Below are 11798 nucleotides of genomic sequence, written 5' to 3' on the forward strand. Positions count from 1 at the left end.
GCTGCTGGCCATCTGATCACAGGTGATGACCATTTACTACCCGAGCCAGCACCTTTCTATGTGAGGCCGAGAGCCTGGAAACTGCTTTTTGGGTCTTTGTCCCCACAAGAACGCAGGATATGGCTAGGCCAAAAAGGAACACCCACGGAGCCATAGGTAGGGAAGTCATACCACTATGGTCTCACTGGAGGCTGGGTTTACACGACGTGCGACCTGCTGTCTGCTTTGCTGCCAACCGACCGACTCTCCTCGACTCTCCTTACTCTCCTTCAGTCTCCTCCTTCACTCTCCTCGGCTCCCCTCCGTAACCGCGGCAGTTATATCAGTGACCAATGGCTTAATGGCCACAGCTGACGGCCATCCACTATCTGAGCCAGCACCTCTCCACATGAGGCCGAGAGCCTGGAAACTGCTTTCTGGGGCTCTGTCCCCACACTGCTCTCTGGGGCTCTGTCCCCACAGATACTTTATGAAGACAGTGTTTTTTATCAGTTCTCACTGTCAACTCACCTGTATATGGTTTATCTTATTGTTCTCATTGAGCTCCAAGCCTCTCCTTAATTGCTTACCACCAAAATCACCATTGTTTTCAAGAATACCCTTGGGCTTCAACTTTCCCAGACTCTGTTTCAAATATAGTCAGTACTTTTAGGGAGAGCATTAGAGCTTTCTGATCTCAAAGTGGCATCTTGCTTTGCTGGCCTCTCTCTCCTGGCCTGGAACCTGTCTTGCGAGTGTACAGGGACAAAGACTGCCAGTACCCTACTGCTCTTGACCTGGAGTAGAGCTTCCACCCCATGTGTGGGTGGGTGGGGGAAGGAAGCCTCTACCTCTCAGCCGAGAGTGAGAAGATGAGAAATGCTGGCGGTCTGCCCCTCCTTGTGGGATTCCATATCCTTTGATTGGGAGCTGATCAGAGACGGGTCCCATTTTATTGTCCCTTCTTCCCACTGGGAGCGGAGCTTCTGTCACGCTCAGCTGGGAAGGGGGCACTTGGGGAGAAGTCGTGGCTCCAGGCCGACCAGGCTCTCATTGACTTACTAAGCTTTAGTAGATTGTCTTGTTTCCTCATTTGCTGTATTGACCTTTGGACAATTTCCAGAGAGTTTAAGTGTTGTTTGTTTGTTAATTATTATTATTTTTTTACCAGTTATGGTTGTCTTACTGGGTCTGGACTCACAGTGATCCCCAGGCCATCATTCTGAAGTGGGACTTCCTCTTATTCCTTTAACCCAATATGTGCTAAGGCCGCTTGGTCTTCAGTGACGTCACCTGGAAGCTTGGATAAGTCTCCCCTTCAGAGGCAGGATGAATGCATCCAGTTAAGAACAGACCTTAAAGAAATATCAAATCCAGGGAATTAAGCACAATGTGTTTGTGAAGTTGGAAAGAATAAAAAGGAAATAAAAGAATAAAAACACATTAGTGCTTTGTAGTTGGCAACTGCCATATGAAGTCTGACAATTAAGTTTGCAAACTCGTCTTGGAACAAGTGCTACATACCTCACTGCTGGATATCACCATGGCCACCTTCAAAGTACTCCCCTTGGGAAGCTATGCACCAACGCCAGTGCCTAGTCCACCCTTCAAAGCAGTTTTGGAACTCTTTTTCTGGAATGGCCATCAGAGCTGTCATCATATTACCCTTTATGTCCTGAATGTCATCAAAATGTCTTCCTTCCAATATTTCCTTTATCTTCGGGTAAAGAAAGAAGTCATTGGGGGCCAGATCAGGTGAGTAGGGAGGGTGTTCCAATACAGGTATTTGTTTACTGGCTAAAAACTCCCTCACAGACAGTGCCGTGTGAGGTGGTGCATTGTCCTGATGCAAGAACCATGAATTAATTGTTGGCGAAAAGGTCAGGGAATCTAACTTTTTCATGCAGCCTTTTCAGCACTTCCAAATAGTAAATTTGGTTAACTGTTTGTCCAGTTGGTACAAATTCATATTGAATAATCCCTCTGATATCAAAAAAAGTTAGCAACATCGTTGCAACAAATTTGGGAATTTAGTTGTCCAACCTTGTAAAGCTCCTATCAGTGTTAATCCATCAGTGTTAATGATGACACTGTGTTCCCCAGGAAAGGAGAGCAGCAAAGAAAAAAATTCACTCACCATTTAGTGCCTTCGTTTAGCCTACAGTGAAAGTCATATGAAACAAGGAATAGCAGCATTTCTGTGCGCTGTGTTCTGCCTCTGTGGCTGATTATCAGCTTAAAACGACTGAGAGTCATGACATGCAGATGACTTCTCTGAAACAGGGATCAGAACAGCTCCACAGGAGCCATCTGCCAGCATTCACCTCTTTTTGCTAGTTTGTATCCGAGTTTTTCCAGTCTGTAAAATAGCTAGACTAGAGACCAGGTAGGCTACTGCAAACGTTATGGGTGAGAGCAAGGCGTCAGGCTCCAGGAGGCAACCCAAGGGCACTGTCGTGGTGAGCTCTTGGAAGTGAAGGCACCAGCTTGAAGGGTCCTTCGTGATCACCCCATTTCAGAGAAGAGGGGCCAGCACCAGAGCTGGAGATATTCAGTCCATGGCACTACCTCCAAACAGAAGTGTGATTGTGCCTTCTAACCTGATGCTTCCCACAGTATCTAGTCCTCATTCTCTTAAAAAGCTGCACATCAGCATCTTGTCCTGCGGATGAGAATGCTGTTCGGGAGTGTGGACTTGACCACTGAATGTCTTCGAGAAGTTCATCTCCCAGGTCTTTCACATCCAGGGTCCTGCACAATCTGGTGACAGGACAAGGAGCTCCACTCTGCCACCTTCCTGCCCCCACCTAGAGCACACTTATGACTATCTAGCATTTCAAAGAGGTTACTACTGTAAGCAAACACGACTTAACAATAAGCTTTTGCACTGGCTCATGGAGACAGCCTTTATTTTGGAGTTCTCATAATGAACACAGTTAACTTAATGGCACAATCTGTTCATCCCCCATTCAGTGTAAATCCAGGAGGCACATGGGAAGGGCTTTTATCCACATAGGGCTCCACGAGACTGTGTGTGTGAGACCTGGGGAAGTTGGATACAAAGGAGCAGGGAGACCTGTGCTTCTAATACTGATGAAAACCTCATGCTGGTAGATAGTGTGAAGACTCCACTTTCAAATTTAGTATTTGAATTCAGTTTTCTTAATTCATGTACCCTATTTCTCTGTGGTTTAAGGTCTACCAGAGACATCCTGTTAGGATTCTGCTACAGAGATTTGAACACACTTTTCAGTTAGATAAAGAAGCATGTGCAAAGGGCATGCACGGTATCAAAACTGCACGTCTCGGGAGCTATGAGAAGATTACTTAAAAAAACAACTTAAAAATAAATAATGAAATGCAAAGTCATAGAGATTATAGACATCGTGGATGAACATCAGGATAGAGCCATAAACTTTCTCCTAAATGGAAAACTTTCAAATTTAGGAAAATACTAAGAATAAAATATATTCAAAATTTCCTTTACATGCAAGAAGTTGCTAACATCCTTTTTAATTCTCAGGAAATATAAATCCCCTGGAATGAATGATCTTTCTCAGCTTATTGTGTAGCCTCTGAAATAGCTCAGATTCTTCACAAGGTGAATTTCATCGAGTTGTTACGATTTGGTCAACACCCAGCTATGCGTACAGTGTGTGGAGAGACACTACAAGGTACTAATAGGAACTCAGGGTTTAACGAACGATGACAGTCATTGTCACTTTCAAGAGATGGTATTTTTCAACCCAAAGAGTGAGAGATTTAAAAAAAACTATGTTTTGAAAAGTTTACATTGGTTTTATGAAGCCATTTAGGCAATGGTAGTAGTATAATAGTAACTTTCTTCTTCCCTTTCTTCCTTCTCTCTCTGTCACATTTCTGAGTGATGGTATTACCTCTAAATCAGCAATAAAATATCATGAACATTGGGTTTGAAGCTAGTAAGTTTTCTGAATTCTTTGCTCTTACCAATAATTATTTCTTAATGCACAAAAAAATTCTCCATATGTCTCCAAAAGATTACTTCCTTCTTGTTTGCTGCCCTTCAGGGGAACACATTCCTTCCATGGAATAAATTTTGCCCTCAGTAAAAATTGACAGAAGCTACCCTCAGGATTGTGACAGGAAAATAGCTAAGTGCTGCTTGTATATAATAACTTTATATATGTAATAGAAATTCTTTCAGATGTTTCATTGCTACATTTGCAATAAAATCACACTATACTGATTTTAGGCATATTGAGAATTTTTTTTTCCATTTTCTTAAGATTATTCTGATCCCCTTTTATTTTTACATTTTAAAGATAAAGAAAGGAAAATAAATACTTTGGGCAAGGCACTAAACATCCTGAACCTTAATTTCCTCATTCGTGAAATGGGATGATAATTTGCACCTCATAGAACGACATTTCAGAAATTGGGAGGAGTGCCAAGTCACTGTGAGCACACAGCCAGGACCCAGCCCACGCTGGCAGGTATCGTGGTCACACTTGCTGATATATGTTCCAATGTGGACACGTTTCCTGCTTATGCAAAAGGGTCATCACTGCCTCTCTAGTGACCAATCATCCGGTGACGCCCAAGGCCCTGATTGCAGGGCAGAACCGACCCCTCCCACTGCACACCCCCAGCCATTTTCCAGAGTTCCCTGACCCCCATACATACATCAAAACTCCAATGTGCCAGGAGCCTCTATGGGACTACCAGGTCCTGCGGGAGAAGGCTGCATCCCAGAAATGAGATGTAGAGCCGGCACTCACCGGCATTCAAGACAGGCAAGACCCAGAGTCTTTTCTTTTTTTTTTTTTTTTTATTTTTTTTTTATTTTTTTTTTTTATTTTTTTTTTAATTAATTTTATTGGGGTGATAATTGTTAGTAAATTTACATAGATTTCAGGTGTACAATTCTGTATTATATCGTCTATAAATCCCATTGTGTGTTCACCACCCAGAGTCAGTTCTCCTTCCATCACCATATATTTGATCCCCTTTACCCTCATCACCCACCCCCCACCCCCTTACCCTCTGGTAACCACTAAATTATTGTCTGTGTCTATAAGTTTTTGTTTCTCATTTGTTTGTCTTGTTCTTTTTGGTTTATATACCACATATCAGTGAAATCATAGGGTTCTCTGCTTTTTCTGTCTGACTTGTTTCACTTAGCATTATTCTCTCGAGATCCATCCATGTTGTCACAAATGTTCCTATATCATCTTTCCTTAACGCCGAATAGTATTCCATTGTGTATATGTACCACAACTTCTTTATCCATTCATCTATCGAAGGACATTTTGGTTGTTTCCATGTCTTGGCCACCGTAAACAAAGCTGCAATGAACATTGGCGTACACGTGTCTCTATAGAGAAATGCTTTTATATTTTTGGGGTAGATACCCAGGAGAGCGATTGCTGGGTCATATGGTAATTCTATTCGTAATTTCTTGAGGAACCTCCACACTGCCTTCCATAGCGGCTGCACCAGTCTGCATTCCCACCAACAGTGTATGAGAGTTCCTTTTTCTCCACAGCCTCTCCAACACTTGTTACTATTTGTTTTGTTGATGAAAGCCATTCTGACTGGGGTGAGGTGATATCTCATTGTGGTTTTCATTTGCATTTCTCTGATGATTAGCGATGTTGAGCATTTTTTCATATGTCTATTTGCCATTTGTATATCCTCTTTGGAGAAATGTCTCTTCAGGTCCTCTGTCCATTTTTCAATTGGGTTGTTTGTTTTTTTGTTGTTGAGTTTCATGAGTTCCTTGTATATTTTGGATATTAGCCCCTTATCAGAGGAACTGTTTGCGAAAATCTTCTCCCATTCAGTTGGTTGCCTCATTATTTTGTCAATAGTTTCTTTTGCTGTGCAGAAGCTTTTCAATTTCATATAATCCCATTTGTTTATTTTAGTTTTTACTTCCATTGCCTTTGGAGTCAAATTCATAAAATGCTCTTTGAACCCAAGATCCATAAGTTTAGTACCTATGTTTTCTTCGATGCAGTTTATTGTGTCAGGTCTTATGCTTAAGTCTTTGATCCATTTTGAATTAATTTTGGTACATGGTGACAGATAGCAGTCCAGTTTCATTCTTTTGCACGTAGCTATCCAATTCTGCCAGCACCATTTATTGAAGAGGCTGTCTTTCCTCCATCGTATGTTTTTAGCTTCTTTGTCAAAAATTATCTGTCCATATTTATATGGTTTTATTTCTGGGTTCTCAATTCTATTCCATTGGTCTATGTGTCTGTTTTTCCGCCAATACCAAGCTGTTTTGATTATTGTAGCCCTGTAGTACAAGGAAAAATCAGGGAGTGTGATACCTCCAGTATTGTTCTTTTTTTTTAATATTGCTTTGGCTATTCGGGGTCTTTTGTGGTTCCAAACAAATCTGATGATTTTTTGTTCTATTTCTTTAAAAAATGCCATTGGGATTTTAATGGGGATTGCATTAAATCTGTATATGGCTTTGGGTAATATGGCCATTTTAACTATGTTGATTCTTCCAATCCATGAGCACGGAATGTCTTTCCATTTCTTTGTGTCTTCTTCAATTTCTTTCAAAAATGTCTTATAGTTTTCAGCATATAAATCCTTCACATCCTTGGTTAAGTTTATTCCTAGGTATTTTATTCTTTTTGCTGCAATTGCAAAAGGAATTGTTTTTTCTATCTCTTTTTCTGAGATTTCATTGTTGGTATATAGGAAAGCAATGGACTTTTGTACGTTGATTTTGTAGCCAGCAACTTTACTATATTCATTGATTGTTTCTAATAGCTTTTTGGTGGAGTCTTTAGGGTTTTCTATGTATAGCATCATGTCATCTGCAAAGAGTGACAATTTAACTTCTTCATTCCCAATTTGGATGCCTTTTATTTCTTTCTCTTGCCTGATAGCTCTGGCGAGGACTTCCAACACTATGTTGAAAAGCAGAGGTGATAGGGGACAACCTTGTCGTGTTCCTGAACGTAGAGCAAAGGGCTTCAGCTTTTCCCCATTAATTATGAGGTTAGCTGAGGGCTTGTCGTATATGGCCTTTATTATGTTGAGGTATTTTCCTTCTATACCAATTTTAGTAAGTGTTTTAATCATAAATGGATGTTGTATCTTATCAAATGCTTTTTCTGCATCAATTGATAGAATCATATGATTTTTGTCCTTTATTTTGTTTATGTGATGTATCACATTGATGGATTTGCGAATGTTGAACCATCCTTGTGCCCCGGGGATGAACCCCACTTGGTCGTGATGAATAATCTTTTTAATGCATTGTTGTATTCGATTTGCTAGAATTTTGTTTAGGATTTTAGCATCTGTATTCATCAGAGATATAGGTCTGTAGTTTTCTTTTTTTGTGTTGTCCTTACCAGGTTTTGGTATCAGGGTAATGTTGGCCTCATAAAATGAGTTAGGGAGTACTGACTCTTCTTCAATTTTTTGGAAGAGTTTGAGCAGGATTGGTATTAGATCCTCTTTGAAGGTTTGGTAGAATTCACTGGTGAAGCCATCTGGTCCAGGACTTTTGATTTTGGGAAGGTTTTTGATGACTGATTCAATTTCCTTACTGGTGATCGGCCTGTTAAGATTTTCCAGTTCTTCATGATTCAGCCTTGGAAGGCTATATGTTTCTAAGAACTTGTCCATTTCTTCTAAGTTATTAAATTTGGTGGCATATAGTCCTTCATAGTATTCTTGGATAATCCTTTGTATTTCTGTGGTGTCCGTGATAACTTCCCCTTTTTCATTTCTGATTTTGTTAATTAGTGTCTTCTCTCTTTTTATCTTAGTGAGTCTAGCCAAGGGTTTGTCGATTTTGTTAATCTTTTAAAAGAACCAGCTTTTTGTCACATTAATTTTTTCTATTGTCTTTTTGTTCTCTATTTCATTTAGTTCTGCTCTGATTTTTGTTATTTCCTTTCTTCTGCTGACCTTGGGTTTCGCTTGTTCTTCTTTTTCTAGTGTTTTAAGGTGTAACATGAGGTTATTTATTTGGGATTTTTCTTGTTTCTTGAGATAGGCCTGTAATGATATAAATTTTCCTCTTAAAACTGCTTTCGCGGCATCCCAAAAATTTTGATAGGATGTATTTTCATTGTCATTTGTTTCTATGTATCTTTTGAGCTCTCCTCTAATTTCTTCTTTGACCCAGTCGTTCTTTAAAAGTATGTTGTTTAATCTCCATGTATTTGTGTTTTTTCCTGCTTTCTTTTTGCAGTTGATATCCAATTTCAAAGCTTTGTGATCAGAGAATATGCTTGGTATGATTTCAATCTTCTTAAATTTGCTGAGGCTGATTTTGTGTCCCAATATATGGTCTATCCTTGAGAATGTTCCATGTACACTAGAAAAGAATGTATAGTCTGATGTTTTAGGATGAAGTGCTCTATATATGTCAATTATGTCCAATTCCTCTAATGTGTCATTTAGGGCTGCGATTTCGTTATTTATCTTCTGTTTGGATGATCTATCCATAGCTGTCAATGATGTGTTTAAGTCCCCTAGTATAATTGTGTTTTGGTCAATTTCTCCCTTTAGTTCTGTTAGTAGTTGCTTGGTATATTTCGGTGCTCCCTGATTGGGGGCATAAATATTGATGACTGTTATGTCTTCTTGTTGTATAGTCCCCTTTACCATTATGAAATGTCCATCTTTGTCTCTTGTTATCTTTTTCACCCTGAAGTCTGTTTCATCGGAAATCATTATGGCTACACCTGATTTTTTCTGGGTACCATTTGCTTGAAGTGTCAATTTCCACACTTTCACTTTGAGTCTATGCTTGTCCTTGTAGCTGAGATGTGTCTCTTGTAGGCAGCATATGGTTGGGTTTAGTTTTTTGATCCAATCTGCTACTCTGTGTCTCTTTATTGGTGAGTTCAGTCCATTTACATTTAGGGTGATTATTGATATGTGAGGATTTCCTGTCATTCTGTCTTTAGTTTTCTGGTAAGGCTGTGTCTCCATTGTTTCTTTGCCTTTTTGTTGTTGTCTGTTATTTCTGTGTGGTGGTATTCTATGATGTTTCCCTCTGTTTCTTCTTTTATTACAGTATATATTTCAGATTTGGATGTTTTTTGAGTGGTTACCCTTGAGTTTATGTAAAAGAAAGTTTGATATTTAGAGTATTCCAGTTTCTTCAGTATGCTTACTTTCTCTATTCCCATATTGCAGTTCAGGCCTTTACGCTCCCCCTTTTTATGTTTTGGTTGCCACAAGTTGTCCCTGTTGATGGTGGTTTAATAGCCTCCTTTAGTATTTCTTGTAGTGCAGGTCGTGTATTAGAAAATTCCCTCAGCTTCTGGATGTCTGGAAAGGTCTTTATTCCTCCTTCATATCTAAAGGAGATCTTTGCTGGATATATTATTCTTGGCTCATGATTTCTCTCTTTCAATAGTTTGAATATTTGGTTCCATTCCCTCCTAGCTTGTAGAGTTTCTGCTGAAAAATCTGATGATAATCTAATGGGCTTTCCTTTGTAAGTTACCGTCTTCTTTTCCCTGGCTGCCTTGAGGATTCTTTCTTTGTCATTGATTTTAGACAGCTTCAATACAATGTGCCTTGGTGAAGGCCTGTTGGGATTGAGGTAATTAGGTGTTCTATTTGCTTCTTGGATTCGAGGATCCAGTTCTGTCCACAAGTTTGGGAAGTTCTCATCGACGATTTGTTTGAATATATTCTCTGTTCCCTTCCCTCTTTCTTCTCCTTCTGGTATGCCCATTATTCTTATATTGCTCTTTCTGATGGAGTCAGAAAGTTCTTGTAGAGTTCTTTCATTTCTTTTAAGTCTCAAGTCTCTTTCTTCTTCCCTCTGTGTAAATTCCAGGTTCCTATCTTCGATGTCACTGATTCTTTCCTCCATCTGGTCAACTCTACTACCTAAGCTGGATATTTTATTGTTAATTTCTTCTATTGAGTTCTTAATCTCCAGAAATTCTATTTGGTTCTTTTTCAAGATTTCAATCTCTTTTGTAAAATGCTCATGGTGTTCTTTGATTGTGTTTCTGAGTTCATTAAACTGCCTTTCTGTGTTTTCTTGCATCTCGTTCAGCTTTTTCAGAATTGCGATCTTGAATTCTCTGTCATTTAAATCACAAAGGTCCATATCTCTAAGTTCCTTTTCTGGAGACTTTTCACTTTCTTTCTGAGCTATCTTGTTGCCTTGGTTATTCATGGCAATCACTGATTTACTATTTCTCTTCCTAGACATCTACAGGAGTGTCTTCTGCAACAGGTTGATAGGTATGCGAAGAGCTTTTGGAGTTCCAAAGCTCTTTCTGCACCAGATTCAGAGCCCGTTTGTTTCAGCAGTTCTGTTTACTCCTGCAGGGATCCGCCCAGATAGGTGGGGCCAGGGGCGGGGTGAGTTGTGAGAGGTGGCCCAGAGCAATGGCGGCGACCACCACCACAGCCAGTCCTGCTTCCACAGCTCCCTCCCCTTTGCCGGAACTAGTTGAGCTGCGAATCTGTGTCTGCGGTCCACAGTTCTCAGAGCAGCAAATATTCTGTCCTTTGATCCGACACTGCTACTTTATCGCTTCTAGCACCGGGCAGGTGGGGGAGGGGCGAGCTCTGGGAGGGTAGGGAGGGGGCGGCTAGTCTCCGTGCCTAGGGCTTCCGTTCTCCGCTCGGCAGTGAGGGCTTAAACCACCGATTTCAGCCCTCTTCCCTCAGTCTTTGCTCTGAGGTCTGCCGTGAGCGAGCGTTGGGTTCAGCGGTTTTGTATGCTGCCCCCTCAGCCCTGTGGGCCGTAAGCGGAGCCCTAGCAGTCCGAGTCCTTCCCTCTCCCGCAGCAGCTGCGCAAGATCCGGGCGCAGCGGGCTCCGAGCACTGAGCTAGGTCTGTGTCCTGCGCCCACGCGGCTCCGTCTCCGCACTTCTCCTCTCCCTCCTCCCCCGCTCGCGCGATTCACCCACCTGGAGGTGAATTCAGTAGTCGGCCTCTTCGACTTGCCTGTCTGCTGTGCAAGGAGTCCTTTGTGGAGTTATTGTTGTCCGATTCGTTGTAAATTCCAGGGGAGCGTTACAGAGGCTCACCTCACGCCGCCATTTTTTTTTTACAGGCCCAGAGTCTTTTCAAAGATGATGTCAGCATGTTTCCATTGATTGCTGTTGGACCTTTCACCATCCCCTACCTGACAGCTAGAGACAGATTCCTCAGAGTAGGATGAACAGACAGACACCGAGAACCTCCCTCTTCATATCAGCACGGATGATTCTGGAGCTGAGAAGGAGAACAACTCTGTCGTGCAGCAGAACCCCTCCTTGCCAGGAAGCCGGAATGGAGAGGAGAACATCATCAATAATGCCTGCCAGCAACCTGTGAAGAAATCCAAGATCCGCAGGCAGGAGTCCCTCTCCTGAGCTGAAAAGGAAGCCTGCCTTGTACAGAGACGTGGACACCACCTTCCTGGGGGAGTTAAAGCCATTCGAAGAAGAAGAGAGTGTGGCTTCCTTGTGGTCCAGCCGAGGCTGCCTGGGTGTGACCTGGCATGATTTTAATAGCAAACTCTATATTAAGGTTACCTATTTTCACTGGATGTTTGGGTTGAGTAAGACACGATAGTAATAAAGAGGCTTTCTGAGTCAAGCAGGCCATCCTACGGGGCATGGGAACAACTGGTGACTTCATCTGTTGTCACAGGACTTGATTCCTTTGGAACTTGGAAGGCCGGGGAGATGGCAGGAGAGAAAGACTGTTTGCCTAGTTTCTATTTCAGAATATCCAGATCCCTTTGATTGACATTCAGACAATCTGTGGCACCAATTTATCTTCCTAGGACCTCCTTCTTGTTCCTGTCCTTATCTGGGCTCCAGGTGCCCTGTTGA

The 11798-nt window shown here is 41.5% G+C and overlaps 1 pseudogene across 1 annotated transcript; it reads left to right on the forward strand.

Moving 5' to 3' along the window:
• The first annotated feature begins 4380 nt into the window (after nucleotides 1-4380).
• On the forward strand, nucleotides 4381-11333 carry LOC308495731 (transcription initiation factor TFIID subunit 8-like; annotated as a pseudogene). The gene is made up of 3 exons: nucleotides 4381-4754; nucleotides 10515-10524; nucleotides 11033-11333. The product of its transcript is annotated as a transcription initiation factor TFIID subunit 8-like (transcript).
• Nucleotides 11334-11798: the final 465 nt, after the last annotated feature.

This window comes from Rhinolophus hipposideros (assembly GCF_964194185.1).
Source record: "Rhinolophus hipposideros genome assembly, contig: HAP1_SCAFFOLD_790, whole genome shotgun sequence".
NCBI lineage: Eukaryota > Metazoa > Chordata > Mammalia > Chiroptera > Rhinolophidae > Rhinolophus > Rhinolophus hipposideros.